Here is a 15,142-nt window from a genome sequence, read left to right as displayed (position 1 = left end):
GCATGCTCCAGGTTCGCTCATCTCTAGTCAAGATTTAGCAGAAACGGTGCTAAGGATCAAAGTAAGAAAATTATTTCATCATCCCAAGCACTATGGAAACATAACAGTCTTTTAACCTGCTGTTATTTTCCCTTTAATGGTTGAGATACAAAAGCATTTTAAACAATACAAATATGGTATGTTAATGTTAAGACCCACAAAAACAGCAAATAAGTTTATGGTTCATGTTAAGTGGAAGGCATAAAATATTTTTTAGAAACAATGTAGAAATGAATTGTGGCACTCACCGATGATATTGCAAATTCAATTCTTTAATCCATAATGGTCATTAAGGATGTAAAAAAGAAAGGCAATGGACCGTTTCACGCTAGTTCATGCGCTTCCTCTTGGTCTATTGAATTTGCAATATCATTGGTGAGTGCCACAATTCATTTCTACATTGTTTCTATTGAATGAAACTGTTGAGCACCAACGGTCAACAAGTGAGCGTCACTGCGTTTTGGGTCAGCAAGTGTTCCAGATATCTGCTAATTAGGACCAGAGAAGGGAGTAGTGCCGAAGATACCTCTATGTTGGTTTACTAATAAACTATTTTTTTCTGCAGCCCCAGTTTCTATAGAAACACAAGTAAATTTAGACCAGACACAATGTAGACCTTTGCTTATATTAAACCCTAGACCCCTAAACTCAGGCATCAGACTAGACTTCTATGTTAATTTATACCCGAAGCCAGAACTTTAAATGAATTCAGACAAGATCCCATAATAATTTTAGACCCCCCCCCCCCTCCCCTAACACACACACACTAGTTTAATCAAATTCATTTTGTATTAGCTCGGCCTCAAAGGGCTGAGGACTTTTGCAAAAATCAAAAAAGGCGATTTTTGTCTCCTGTCTTCTGATTACAAAATATGCAGGATGGGACTGTGTGCAAGACCCTTTACCCTTTCTTTGCTGAAGCCTGTGACACAAAGTATTTAAAGTGGAACTATCAGCAGGTTCGGGCCAATAAACCTGCTGATATTCTCCAGCAGCTGTTACCTTATGTCCGTAGTGGTGTTCTTGTTATAGCTCTGCGTTTCTGTATTGTGGATATTTTGTATAATAGCAGAGAAGCTAATCGCTGGCTTAGGAGCATTCTGGGCGCCCCCTCTGTCCGCATGGTCCGGCCTGTTACGGACTGCTTCCTGCATATGCGCAGTAACAAGCAGCATTAATGTATAAATATGCATAAAGGGCAGGATGGAATAGGCGGGCTGAGGGGGGTGCTCTGGGCAGACGGGCAATGCCCAGAATGTTCCTAAAACAGCGCTTAGCATATCTTCTATTAAACAAAAGCTCCACAATACAGGAATGCGGAGAAATAAGAGAACACCACTGCAGACAGTGGTTAACTGCTGCTTGGCCCAAACCTGATAGTTCCGCTTTAAAGTGTACCTGTCGTTATAACTTTCAAAATAACTTTCAAAATCTAAATCAACAGTAGATGGGATATAAAGTAAGTTTGCAATATACATTCATTTTTTGTAGTTATTATGCTGTAAAACAAAGCTATACTTACCAGAAATCCAGGTCCAGTCTCCTGAAGGCAGATTTTCTGACTTGTGCTGGTAGAAAAAAAAAAAAAGCAGACTAAACCCAGGAATTTGGCCAGTACAGAGAGTCAAGGCTCGGTGTGTCCGTCAATCACATGACTGCCTTCTCTCTTAAACGATCAGATGGCCTGGGATACACAAGACTTCCTGTTTTCTGACTGTTTCTTGAGAAAAAAAAAAAAGTCAGAGAACAGGAAGTGCCGTGTTTTCCATGATAACTAAAAAAATTAATAAATAATAATGTAAATTGCAAACTTGCTACTGTTGATTTATTTAGATTTTGAAAGTTAGAAGCAGGAAACTAAATGCTTTATCCTCCTGTACGGACAACCCCCAACCTCTGTTCCAAGGCTGCCAGCAAGTAGGAAAATAGTGAAAGACTCTGGTTGGTGTAGAGGTCGGAGGTCATCAGAGCAGGAGCTGATGTGGTGAAGCATATAGTTTTCTGCTGTTAACCCTTTTTGTGCTGCAGCATGTGACTGTGTGTCATTTATAGGCTGCAGCCACAGAAAGGCATAATGGGGGGGGGGTGCACTCAGCTGCTGGTTGCTGTGCCTATGCTTTTAACTATAAGGGCACCTAATCAGCCCTTATAGTTAAATACAGAGAGAGGAGCCCGGGAAGATGGAAGTCCCTTGTGTAGACCCGCAACCCCTGTCCCTACCTGCTTGCCCCCCTAGGCTAACCCCTAGGGCAGCAACTGGGCGACAGTCCCTAGCTTACCTAGGGATACGGGGAGGTAGACAGTACATACAGACAGGTATATACAAACAGGTCATGCAGTCCAAGTCAGCAACAGGAGGTCACGTCAAAATCCAAATCAGCAAACAAGGGGTAAACAGAGTCCGGTCCAAGGTCAAACACAAGAGGTAACGCAGTACAGAGGATGAGGCAAATGCGAAGTTCAAGTCCAAATGTCAAATAGCAAGCAGAACAATAAGATACGCTTGAGACCGAACATACACTGGCAACTACAAGGTGTAAATCACCAGCTTAAATGCTACCAGAGCTCCCGCCCCAGCCCCTGATAGGAGCAAGGAGTCTGACAGCAGCATGAGACACCAATAGCAGCCAGAGAGCCCTCCCCTGTACTCAGACAGGACCCAGCCTCAGGAGAATGCAACACCTGAAGGCTTAACCTCACGAGCACCAGAGAGGAGTCAGGAGAAAGGCATGAGATTGGGTGTCGGCTCCCTGGCAGCAGAGCAAGAAGTGTGAACAGGTCAGAGAGAAATCGGGCGTCGTCTGATTCTTCCAGCCGAGTTCACACACACAGACTGAACTCTAAGGTCCCTATTCCACAGTAACGATAATCGGCCGGATCGGCCCCATTTGGCCCGATTCAGCCAATTATCGTTTGGTGAAATAGAGAGAACGATCAGCTGATGATCGTGTCATCGGCTGATCGTTCATTTAGGGCCAGACCTTAAATCATCGTTCCCCCACCGCGCATCGCTACGGTTGAATAGCGGTGCGTGGCGGGCGACCGACGACTTGAGAAGAAACAGCAGCATCATCATAAATTACCTGGCTGCAGGGCTTCTTCTCTGCGCTGTCTTCATCCCCGGGTCCCGCGCGCTCTATCTTCTGAATGGCCGGCCATTCAGAAGATAGAGCGCGGGTGACCCGGGGAGGAGACGAAGCGGAGGACAAGCCCTGCAGCCAGGTAATGTATGATGCTGCAAGGGCTGCAAGGACATCGATAACGATGTCCTTGCAGCGCTCGCTCAACGATCATCGGGCCGTGGAATAGGCCCAGTAAACGAGCGGCGATCTAGCAGATCGCCGCTCGTTTACATTGTTGATCGGGCCCTCCTCGGCCCATGGAATAGGACCCTAAGGCTGCAGTCCCACGTTCCGTGATCCTGACGGATCACAGACGTGGAATGCATGTACCGGATTCCCCCCGCGGCCGGACAGCATCTGTAATTAGATGCTGGGAGCGGGGGAGACTGTATTCATAAGCGCCGTGCTGTAATGAATCAGCCGCGCGGTGCTGTTACTACAGCGGGGCACTTATGAATACAGTCTCCCCCACTCCCAGAATCTAATTACAGATGCTGTCCGGGCGCGGGAGGAACCCGGTACATGATCACGGAACGTGGGAATGCAGCCTAACACTATCATGCCAGTCATTCTTGTGGCTGCAGGCAGCATTCTGTCTCCATTTAAGGCTGTTGTCCAGGAAAAGAAATATATGTCTGCTGTCTTCCAAAAACACCACTCTTGTCCTCACTTTGGGTGTGGTTTTGCAGTTCAGTTCCATTAAGGTGAATGGAGCTGAATAGCAATACCACACACGTCCTGGCGACAGGGGCAGTAGTATTTTTGCAAGAAAGTAGCTGTCCCTTTTTGCTAATCCTGGATCACCCCTTTAAGACCTAAAATAGGCTGATCACTAAAGGTCCCCATATACATTAGAAAAAAGTAATCTGGACTGGCCAACTGTCTAATGTGTATGGAGTCCTCCTGACACTCCCCAGACCAATTATATTGGGGAAAAGATGGATCAGGTGTATTGAATTTTAACTGTGCTATCCTTTTGTTTTTAGAGAGATAAGCCAGAAAAAAAAGAAAAGTCTGACTTAACCCTCCTCTCTATACTCAAGACACTCGAACATTTGGCCAAGCCAAGCATTCATGTTTAATAGGGAATCACAAAGAATAGCTTTGGATAAACATTCAGCTGACAACTATTGTCTGTATATGGGTAAATTAAGGGGTTAGGGACAGGGAGTGCGACCATACCATATAGCAAGGTCTGCTAATCCGTTAATGATAATGCTTACTTTTTCCTTATATGTAAATGAGAAGGTACAGTGCACTGGGGGTGGCCCTGTAGAATTCAATGTACCTCTCCGCCTGCCCTCTGGTTCCCGCAGCACGCCTCGTTATGAATATTCATACCATCGCTCTGCAGTAAGCGGTTGCAGAGAGTGACATCACTGCAAAGGGACGTTATGAATGTACGGAGACTTGTTGCAGGAGCTGGCGGGTAAAGCTGTGAACTGAGAGCACTGAACAGCCTCATTTACATATTCAGAAAAAGTAAGATTTATCATTGATAGGGGCAGCCATCTTGCCTGAGCTGTTTTCACTGCATTTATTGACATGCTTTACAGCAAGCCTAATGGACATAGACAGAATTAACATCTTCAGAACATATTCTATATATGAAACTCACTTGTAAGCATGCTGCACCTGTGGAAAGGTCAATTTACAGGGAGGTGGAAGCAGAGTTACTATGGCCTTTGTACTCTACTGTTGTCACCTTTCACTTTAAGACTTTAGAGAAAAAGCATATGCACAAAACGGTAGCACATCATGAAAAAATCTTTATTTAAAGGGGTAGTGCGACATTTAACATTTATTCACTAAAAACACACATTACAAAGTTAAACAACTTTGTAAAGTGTGTTATTTAAGTGAATGGCCCCCTTTCCCTTGTCCCCCCACTCCCGAAAGTGGGGTGCAGTATACTTACTCAATTGCTGTCAACCCCGGATCGCTCCTGCCGTCCCTCATGCTGGCCCCCCTCTGCTGCGTCATCAGCTGCTCAGCCGTGATTGGCTGAGCATAATTACAATCGCGGCTAAGCAGCTGATGACGTGGCAGAGGGGGGCCGGCATGAGAGACGGCTAGAGCAGTAGTGGGCCAGCCTCCTGAAGATGACGTTGTCGACCCAAGATGACGGCCGGGGTCGACATGTCACTTCTTTCGGCGGATAGCGGAATACACCATTCTATGGAGCCGGCGGAAAGGCGGACAGACAGCGGAATTTCGCAGACATTATCCGTGCGAATTCCTCAGTATGAACCCAACCTTATGCTGTAAAGATTACTTTCCAGCAGACTCCTACTTATAACGGACAGGATGTCCCAACTTAGTTTTAAGCCTAATCGGAAAATGAAAACTGCAATCTCTGGAAAAAGTTATAATTAGGGATGTTTCGCTAGGTTCGGTCATTGCCTTCTGAGCTGGCTACCTTTGAACTCCACGCTGCTCCCCTCTGGGTGCCTGGAAAAGCTGGATCCAGGCACCGGCATTGAGCGTCACAGAGGTCAAAGGCAGCTGGCAGAAAATCAGACTGCCGAGCCCAGCGAAACGCTAATAGTACTGTGAATTTACTCATTCCTAGTTATACATAGTAAAATGAAAAATTTGAAAAAAACTTTAGTGAAAATTTTAAAAAAATATGTTTAACATTAAATCTGGATTTTAAACAACAGATTTTTATGACTCTAACAAAGTCAAAATAGCTATGACAGATGTGGTTTCAGCTTTCAGTAACATAGTAAGAGGTCCGTCAAGTTTAACCTACAGAAGGTAGGCAGAGGCAGATGAGTGAGCAGGGAGAGCAGAGAATCAGCTGTACAGTGTAAAGACTGCCTGGGCACATAAAATGCTGGATTCAAAGGTCAGAAAGGTCTGTGCTTATCTGGTCATGTTTTGCAGGACTGCCTTTTCTCCTCTCCGTGCTCACTCAACCCCTCCCCTTTTCATAGAGCATTATGGACACAGTAATCCTGCTTCTTCTGAAGTGAGGGGGAAGGTAGGAAAACAACTTTTTAAGTGCAGAAGGAAAGGCCCTATTCAACGGAACGATTATAATTATTGGTCGTATTCGCCCGATAATCGTCCCGTGGAATATAAGGCAACGATCAGCCGACATCGTTTATGTTGGCTGATCGTTGCAGTCATTTATCTTTCAACCATGTTGAAAAAGAAACAACTGTGATGGCAGCGATCTGCTGCCGTCGCTCCGTGGAAAAGGAGCGACGGCAGCAGACCACCACTATCCTCCATGGGCTGCCCGGACGATCTAGCCATCAGCTGGGCAGCCCCCCCCCCCCCCCCCGCAGCTCCCCGCGGCCCTCCCGCACTCACCTGCTCGCCACCGGGGAACGAGGAGCAAATGAGCGCTGACAACCCTCGTTTGCTCCTCACAGTCGGCCCGTGGAATAGGGCCTGAAACTCTTTTGCTTAATAAAACCTATTACAGAGTTTCTTAAAATTGCTTATACTAGTGATATTCATTGGTTTCTGAAAAAAGACATTTAAATGATAGTTACACTTTAAATTGGCCAATTGAGGTTTCCTAACAACCAGCCCAGCAATCAGCAGACAAACAAGTAAACGTCCAAACAGCTGATGTCCGACTGATAACAATGAATGTAAATGGCTGCATGAACGATCCAGGGAATACAGAGATTGGTGCTCGATATCTGCAGCACGTTGAGTAGCGAAAAAGGGCCTTTAAGGGGTTGTCAGATTTTACAGTATTTATGTCAACCATAACTGAGCAGACCGCAGCATTCTCACTATCATAAATGCCAGAAGCCCTCAAGGAAAAAAACATAACGTCTGCACTCTGCACATCAGCCACTGCTGGTCTGCTCTCTATCACTGTGTGTATGGATGGAGGACCTAAAGCAGTGATACAGTTAAATCAGAAGTATATGTAAAAGGTTGGACAAATCCTGGTCCCTAGGTTACCTTGGCAACTGAGAAATGTGTGCTGGCAACTGGAGCATTTAGTCCCTTTAGTGTTCCCCGCACTTTGGATACCAGCTGTGAATAAAAGGCCAGGTTCCAGTGCATCTGCATCCATGCTACACTATTAGTTCTATGTATGGAAGGCTCCCCAAGCTCAATGTTATAACTTGTTATTGCAGCCAGAGTGGAACGCCTTTATTTGTTAGAAACAGTAATTGCATCACGCAGAGGGCTTCATGATAGTGGCTTACAAAGCTTTGTATGTTCTGCAAATCTATTTCAGAACAAGTGGCTGCAAGATGGTCTTTACAAGGTCGGTGAGCCACCGTGGGGACAAAGTAGAAGAAGAAGATCAATGCCTGTAGTCTATGGAGAGTGGTGGCAATGACCAAGTGCACTCCCCAAAACCTCTTATAAGGACCAACCATCTATCGCACTAGCACTGGGCAGCAACCACCCAACGTCCTTATAGTCCAGGGGTTCTCAACAACTTTTAGTGAAGGTCCACTTACAGGGGTCTATTGTCAGGTGAAGGTCCGAGGTGAACCTCAGTAGGAAACTTGTTTTGTTACTTTCCACAAACGTTGTTGAACTATTTACATACAGAATTGCTGCTTATTAGCGGGAAAACTGGCATTTTCTCTCTCTCTCACCGGCCCTTTAAAATTAGGTACACAGGGGGTGACTGCATTAGTAGCATATAGCTCCCCCTGTAGTATATAGCCCCCTGTGTGCTGTCCCCCAGTAGTATATAGCCCCTGCGCGCTCTCCCACAGTAGTATATATTCCCCCTGTGCACTCTCCCCCTGTAGTATATATAGCCCCCCTGTGCTCTCTCCCCCTGTATATAGCCCCCCTGTGCTCTCTCCCCCTGTATATAGCCCCCCCCCCTGTGCGCTCCCCCCTCCTCCTCCCATATAGCATAAAAAAAACAAATCACTTATACTCACCTAAGTCCTGCGCGTCCTCTTCTCTTCTTCCTGTGGCCGCACTGCAGCGGTCACTAGAGGCCACACTCCCCGCTGGCGCAGGAACGTCACTCGGCACCGACACCAGAGGGGGAGCGCAGCCTCTTGTGACTGCTGCGGCCAGTGAGAGGTGACTGACAGGGAGGGAGCCAATGGCTTCCTCCCTGTCAGTGCAACCGCTCGGTATCTATGAGCGCTCGTTACGAGCGCTCATAGATAGTTACTGTGCAAGGAGCAGCGCCGAAGCCGGGGTCCGGACAGCTTGCCGCCGCGGTCCGGGTTCGCCAGTTGAGGAACCTTTTATAGAAGTTTATTGTTGGGATTCCCCTTTAAATGAATCTCTTTCTCATAGAGACAGATGTAGTTTCCCTACTGATATAAGCTGGGATGAAATTTATGGTTGTGCCAAGGCCGCTACCTATTTCCCGGCATTTGGCTCGGATCTGATGGGCATTAGCTGCTCTATGGCAATATACAAACTCTGAAAATATGTCAGAAACATCTGCAGCAATTTACGAGCCTAGTATAATAAGGAAGGATCCCTCCAGCCTGTCAGTCTTGTGTAACATCCTCCCATAGGAGATTATACTGTTCTGCTATTTAATATCATACATGGCAGACGGGATGTCTGGGTAAAAGGGCACGAATGCCGCTACTTGCCATAAAAGCCTTTAGTGCTGCATGATTGTTTTTGGCACCATATATACAGTTACATAATAACATCACTATAGATATTAGCAGGGCCGGCCTTTGGGGTGTGCGACCTGTGCGCTTGCACAGGGCGCATCACCCCCGGCCAGCAGGGGGGCGCTAAGGCAGAGAGACAGCTGTGCAGCTGTCTTTCTGCCCGAGCGCTTCTCTAGCTGGCTGCCCGGCGCCCTCCTCCTGAGGTGGTTCCTCCCGGGCTCCCCCCTGCCTCCACCTAGGCGCCGCATACTGTACTATTAAGCTTGTGACCTTGCGGTCACAAGCTTGATAGGACAGTACGCCTACAGCTGATGCGCGCGATTCCCCAGGAGAGCACGCATCAGTGACCTCAGCGTCAGCCGGCGTCTTTGTACTTCCGGCACAGGGAGGAAGTACCGGCCCTGGCGCTCGTGAGGTCACTGGAGCGTGCAGTGCCAGGACATGCTCAGGGAGCGCGCATCGGCCGGGGGTGATACAGAAGACGGGAGCCGCGTCTGGGGAGCGAGGTGTCAGGTGAGTTATGTGCTTTGTTTTTTTTTAACCTGCGCAAGGGGGGAGACAACAGAAGGGGGGAATCTATAAGTGGGGGACAACTGATGGGGGGAGACAACAGAAGTGGGCAATCTATAAGTGGGGGACAACAGATGGGGGCAATCTATAAGGGGGAGACAACTGAAGGGGCAATCTATAAGGGGGGCAACAGAAGGGGCAATCTATAAGGGGGAAACAACAGAAGGGGGCAATCAATTGGGGGGTAATCTATAAGGGGGGAGACAACAGAAGGCAATCTATAAGGGGGGAGACAACAGATGGGGGCAATCTATATGGTGGGGGCACCTGTAAGAGAGGACAGCATGGAGGGCATATACTATAGGGGGACTACACAGAGGGGGGTTCTCAAGGAGATGCACATAGGGCCATATATAGGGAAGACTGAACAAGGGGCCATCTATAAGGAAGCTACACAGAGGGGGGGGGGTATATACTACAAGGGCATCACATACAGTCAGCCTACCCACTAAATGAGGGGGTAAAGGGGCCAATACAGATGTGCAGTTTGATAAGGATGGTGACAGAGCGAGGAGCCTAATATATTTCTCTGGCAGATTCTGTGGATTCGTGGCTCGGAGAAGTTCTCATAACGGCCCAGGGCAGATGGAGAAAGAAAAAAAGAAGAAAATGAATGAGGAACAACTGTAATCAGAGAGTCCCCTGTGAGTCACCTGATGTAACTGCTGATGTATATGGTGTACAGAGCCTGTGTAGGGCTGGGTCTACCTCTATATGACTGTATAAGGTGATAGTGATCTGTGTACAGTGGATTATTCAGTAGTGGCGGTGGTGTTAGTCAGTATGTGGTGATGTTAGTCAGTAGTGGTGGAATTATTTTTTACTTGTAATTTGGTACTGTGTTTTATTGGTCTCAGTATACAGGATTTGGTCAGCAACAATATGGTGGTGATGGTAGTGGTTGTGGTGTGGCGGTAATATTTCCCCCCTATATACTGGTAATATTGGTCTCAGTATACAGGATTTGGTCAGTAACAGTATAGCGTGTGTGTATGTATATATATATATATATATATATATATATATATATATATATATACCCCCAATAGCATCGCTTGGTCGAGGAAAGGACCCAAGTTGACCTCTTGCACCAGGGCCCAAGAGACATTGCCTATGCCCCTGGTCTGTGCACAGTCAGGGCAGCTGTTTCTCTGCCCGAGCGCTGTCCCACTAGCTGGCTGCCCTGCTCCAGTATCCCCCCACAGCTGCCGTGGTCCCTGTGGGTCAGATTCAGGAACATACGGCAGCAGCCTCTGCCATCTGAGAGTGAGCCCTGCTGTAACTGCTCCTAGCACAGCCGCCCCTTCCCCTCCTTCCCCCAGGTCCTATACAGGGAAGCTCTTCTGTCCTGGTGCAGCTGGTGTTATATTACACTGCTGGGTAGTCGGGACAAGAGGAGAGAGCAGGAAGTCAGCAGCAGCATGAGGCGCCCAGTCCTGTCAGCAGCTGCTGCATTATCCACAACCAGCTGCCAGCTAGATGTATGTAAGTGCAAGTATATGTATATAGAATGTACATAGTGTGTGTACTGTTATATAATGTATAGTCAATGTGTAGGTGTGTGTGTACTGGAGGTTTATATATGAATAATGTGTGTTTAAATATGTGTGACATTGTATATGTGTGTACTATATAATGTGTAGGTGTGCATGTGTGTGTACTGGATACTACTTCCCCCTCCAGCCATACACACAACTACTACATGGCTGGGGAAGGTAGTAGTTGTGTGTATGGCTGGGTAAGTAGTAGTTGTGTGTATGGATGGTGGGGGTAGTAGTTGTGTATGTGGCTGGTGGGGGTAGTAGTTGTGTGTATAGCTGGTGGGGGTAGTAGTTGTGTGTATGGCTGGCGAGGGTAATAGTTGTGTGTATGGCTGGCGAGGGTAATAGTTGTGTGTATCGCTGACGGGGGTAGTAGTTGTGTGTGGCTGGGTGAGTAGTAGTTGTGTGTATGGATGGTGGGGGTAGTAGTTGTGTATGTGGCTGGTGGGGGTAGTAGTTGTGTGTATAGCTGGTGGGGGTAGTAGTTGTGTGTATGGCTGGCGAGGGTAATAGTTGTGTGTATGGCTGGCGAGGGTAATAGTTGTGTGTATCGCTGACGGGGGTAGTAGTTGTGTGTGGCTGGGTGAGTAGTAGTTGTGTGTATGGCTGGGGGAGGTAGTAGCTGTGTATGGTTGGGGGAAGTAGTAGCTGTGTGTATGACTGGGGGAGGTAGTAGCTGTGTGTATGGCTGGGGGAGGTAGTAGTTGTGAGTATGGCTGGGGGAGGTAGTAGTTGTGTGTATGACTGGGGGAGGTAGTAGCTGTGTGTATGGCTGGGGGAGGTAGTAGTTGTGTGTATGGCTGGGGGAGGTAGTAGCTGTGTGTATGGCTGGGGGAGGTAGTAGCTGTGTGTATGGCTGGGGGAGGTAGTAGTTGTGTGTATGGCTGGGGGAGGTAGTAGTTGTGTGTATGGCTGGGAGGGTCGGGTGATGGGTGTTGGATGTCGTCTGGAGGAGTGTGAGGCTGTAGGAGCTTTATGTCACCATGGGGGGGGGGGGGGGGGCGCCGAAAAAAGTTTTGCACAGGGCGCCATCTACCTTAAGGCCGGCCCTGGCTATTAGCAGTCTGCCGTGTTGGTAAAGACGGCAGATGTTATAGTGCTGGATGTCATAGCGTAGGCATACAGGATGGTGAACCACAAGGGAACAGCAGGACCATGAAGACCCACTTGATGGGAGAGCGCAGGTAGGCGTTCCAGGGAGAGGTGCCGTAGTGTGCAAGAAATTAGTACGAGCGTGACTCCGTAAGGTATTTATTGGAAAAGGCAACGCGTTTCGGCCCGTCTAATGTATCACAGGCCTTTTTCAAGCTTGAGTTCATTGTGCTTGCATCCGCACCACACCATCCCCACCTTATCTTATTGCACCAGGAGGCGCCCCTCTTTTTGTTTTATCTCTCATAGCGTAGGCATGTGAAAGATGCAAACTAATCTTTAGAGCTGTCTCCTTTCCTTACAGATGTAGCCACCCTTACCTTTCCGCAAATTTTGTTAAAGTGTACCTGTCACTTTAAAAAAAATAATAATAATAATAATGAATATATATAGTTAATATATAGAGAAGTCAGAACTTTTGAGTGCACTAGAAGGAGGGAAGCACTCAGCTATGCTCTTCTCTCCATGCTCAATCAAACTAGTTCTAATAAAATAATGAGCTATATCCCTTACGATCAGCATTCTCAGATTTACTACAAAAGGGTTGACCATAAATGGTTCCAGCTTCACCCACAGGCCCACCCCTGCACAGGCCAGACCCTTCACAGGCCCACTCCTGCACAGGCCAGACCCTTCACAGGCCCACTCCTGCACAGGCCCACCCCTGCACAGGCCCACCTCTGCACAGGCCAGACCCTTCACAGGCCCACTCCTGCACAGGCCAGACCCTTCACAGGCCCACTCCTGCACAGGCCCACCCCTGCACACGCCCACCTCTGCACAGGCCAGACCCTTCACAGGCCCACTCCTGCACAGGCCAGACCCTTCACAGGCCCACTCCTGCACAGGCCCACCCCTGCACAGGCCCACCTCTGCACAGGCCAGACCCTTCACACACCCACCCCTGCACAGGCCCACCTCTGCACAGGCCAGACTCTGCACAGGCCAGACCCTTCACACGCCCACCCCTGCACAGGCCAGACCCTTCACACACCCACCACTGCACAGGCCAGACCCTTCACACACCCACCCCTGCACAGGCCAGACCCTTCACACACCCACCCCTGCACAGGCCCACCCCTGCACAGGCCAGACCCTTCACACGCCCACCCCTGCACAGGCCAGACTCTGCACAGGCCAGACTCTGCACAGGCCAGACCCTTCACACACCCACCACTGCACAGGCCAGACCCTTCACACACCCACCGATTACTACAAAAGCGTTGACCATAAATGGTTCCAGCTTCACCCACAGGCCCACCCCTGCACAGGCCAGACCCTTCACACGCCCACCCCTGCACAGGCCCACTCCTGCACAGGCCAGACCCTTCACAGGCCCACCCCTGCACAGGCCAGACCCTTCACACGCCCACCCCTGCACAGGCCCACTCCTGCACAGGCCAGACCCTTCACAGGCCCACTCCTGCACAGGCCAGACCCTTCACAGGCCCACTCCTGCACAGGCCCACCCCTGCACAGGCCCACCTCTGCACAGGCCAGACCCTTCACACACCCACCCCTGCACAGGCCCACCTCTGCATAGGCCCACCTCTGCACAGGCCAGACTCTGCACAGGCCAGACCCTTCACACGCCCACCCCTGCACAGGCCCACCTCTGCACAGGCCAGACCCTTCACACACCCACCACTGCACAGGCCAGACCCTTCACACACCCACCACTGCGCAGGCCCACCCCTGCACAGGCCAGACCCTTCACACACCCAACCCTGCACAGGCCCACCCCTGCACAGGCCAGACCCTTCACACGCCCACCCCTGCACAGGCCCACCTCTGCACAGGCCAGACTCTGCACAGGCCAGACCCTTCACACACCCACCACTGCACAGGCCAGACCCTTCACACACCCACCACTGCGCAGGCCAGACCCTTCACACGCCCACCACTGCACAGGCCAGACCCTTCACAGACCCACCCCTGCACAGGCCAGACCCTTCACACGCCCACCCCTGCACAGGCCAGACCCTTCACACGCCCACCACTGCACAGGCCCACCCCTGCACAGGCCAGACCCTTCACACGCCCACCACTGTACAGGCCAGACCCTTCACACGCCCACCCCTGCACAGGCCCACCTCTGCACAGACCAGACCCTTCACAGGCCCACCCCTTTACAGGCCCACCTCTGCACAAGCCCACCCCTGCACAGGCCATACTCTTTACAGGTCCACCCCTGCTCAACTCATCTATTTCTGTTATCATCCAATTGGCCTGATTCATAGGACAGGGGTAAAGATGAGTGAATCTCCTAAAATTTCTTTAGGGTCAATTTAGATTTTATTTGGTTTCATTGTCTAATATGGATTTGGTAGAAGTCGATCCCAGTGAATATACCAGTGAGTGTACTCAGCTTCCAGGCCTCCAGCATCCCTGCTAGTCAGTGCACATGGACAGGGACTCCTGTTAATATTTTCTGTGGTGCCCTACCGTATCAGAAAGTATGTACATGAGCAGGGACTGCTGTATGCTTAGTCCCATTTGCTGGACACCATAGGTGATCCGTACAACATTGCTGTTTACCTCTGGGTATCCATACACATTTGGAGGGTGTCCAAACTTTCTGTAGCACCAAGGGGCCCTGCTTCAGGCCTGCAACTGGAGTTTATGCTGACGCCCCAAAGCGATGGCCCCGGGGGCGTGGAGATAAGTTTTGTGCAATGTGGGAACACACCCCTGTGGGTACTCTTCCATGTGGTGGTAGCATATTTGCTTAAAAACTTGAGCTTTATTATTTTTTTTTTTAAACATAATTAAGAAAAGATTGTAGTCCCCACCACCCCTCTTTCCATAACCAGCCAGGTAAAAAAAACACGAAAACAAAAAATATAGCAGCAGCCTAGGGTGAGAAGGGCCAGGTGTGTCATTGCTTTGGGATGGATAGTACCGGGCTTATACCAGTACCCCTATGGCGGTGGGTACTGGGGTAATTGTTTATTGAAATAAAAACACCCCTTGTTGACCATTTTATATAAAAAAAAAAAAAATGCTGTTGTAAACCACATTGGGTTATTTTTTTCTCCATAAAAGCAATGTAGGAACAGAGCCTAATACTAACCCTTCCTGACCTATTATACAAATTGAGTGTGCTTACTCACTGAGATCACTCTCCACTCAT

Source organism: Dendropsophus ebraccatus, chromosome 1 (assembly GCF_027789765.1).
Source record: "Dendropsophus ebraccatus isolate aDenEbr1 chromosome 1, aDenEbr1.pat, whole genome shotgun sequence".
NCBI lineage: Eukaryota > Metazoa > Chordata > Amphibia > Anura > Hylidae > Dendropsophus > Dendropsophus ebraccatus.
Note: the sequence above shows the minus strand (reverse complement) of the source record.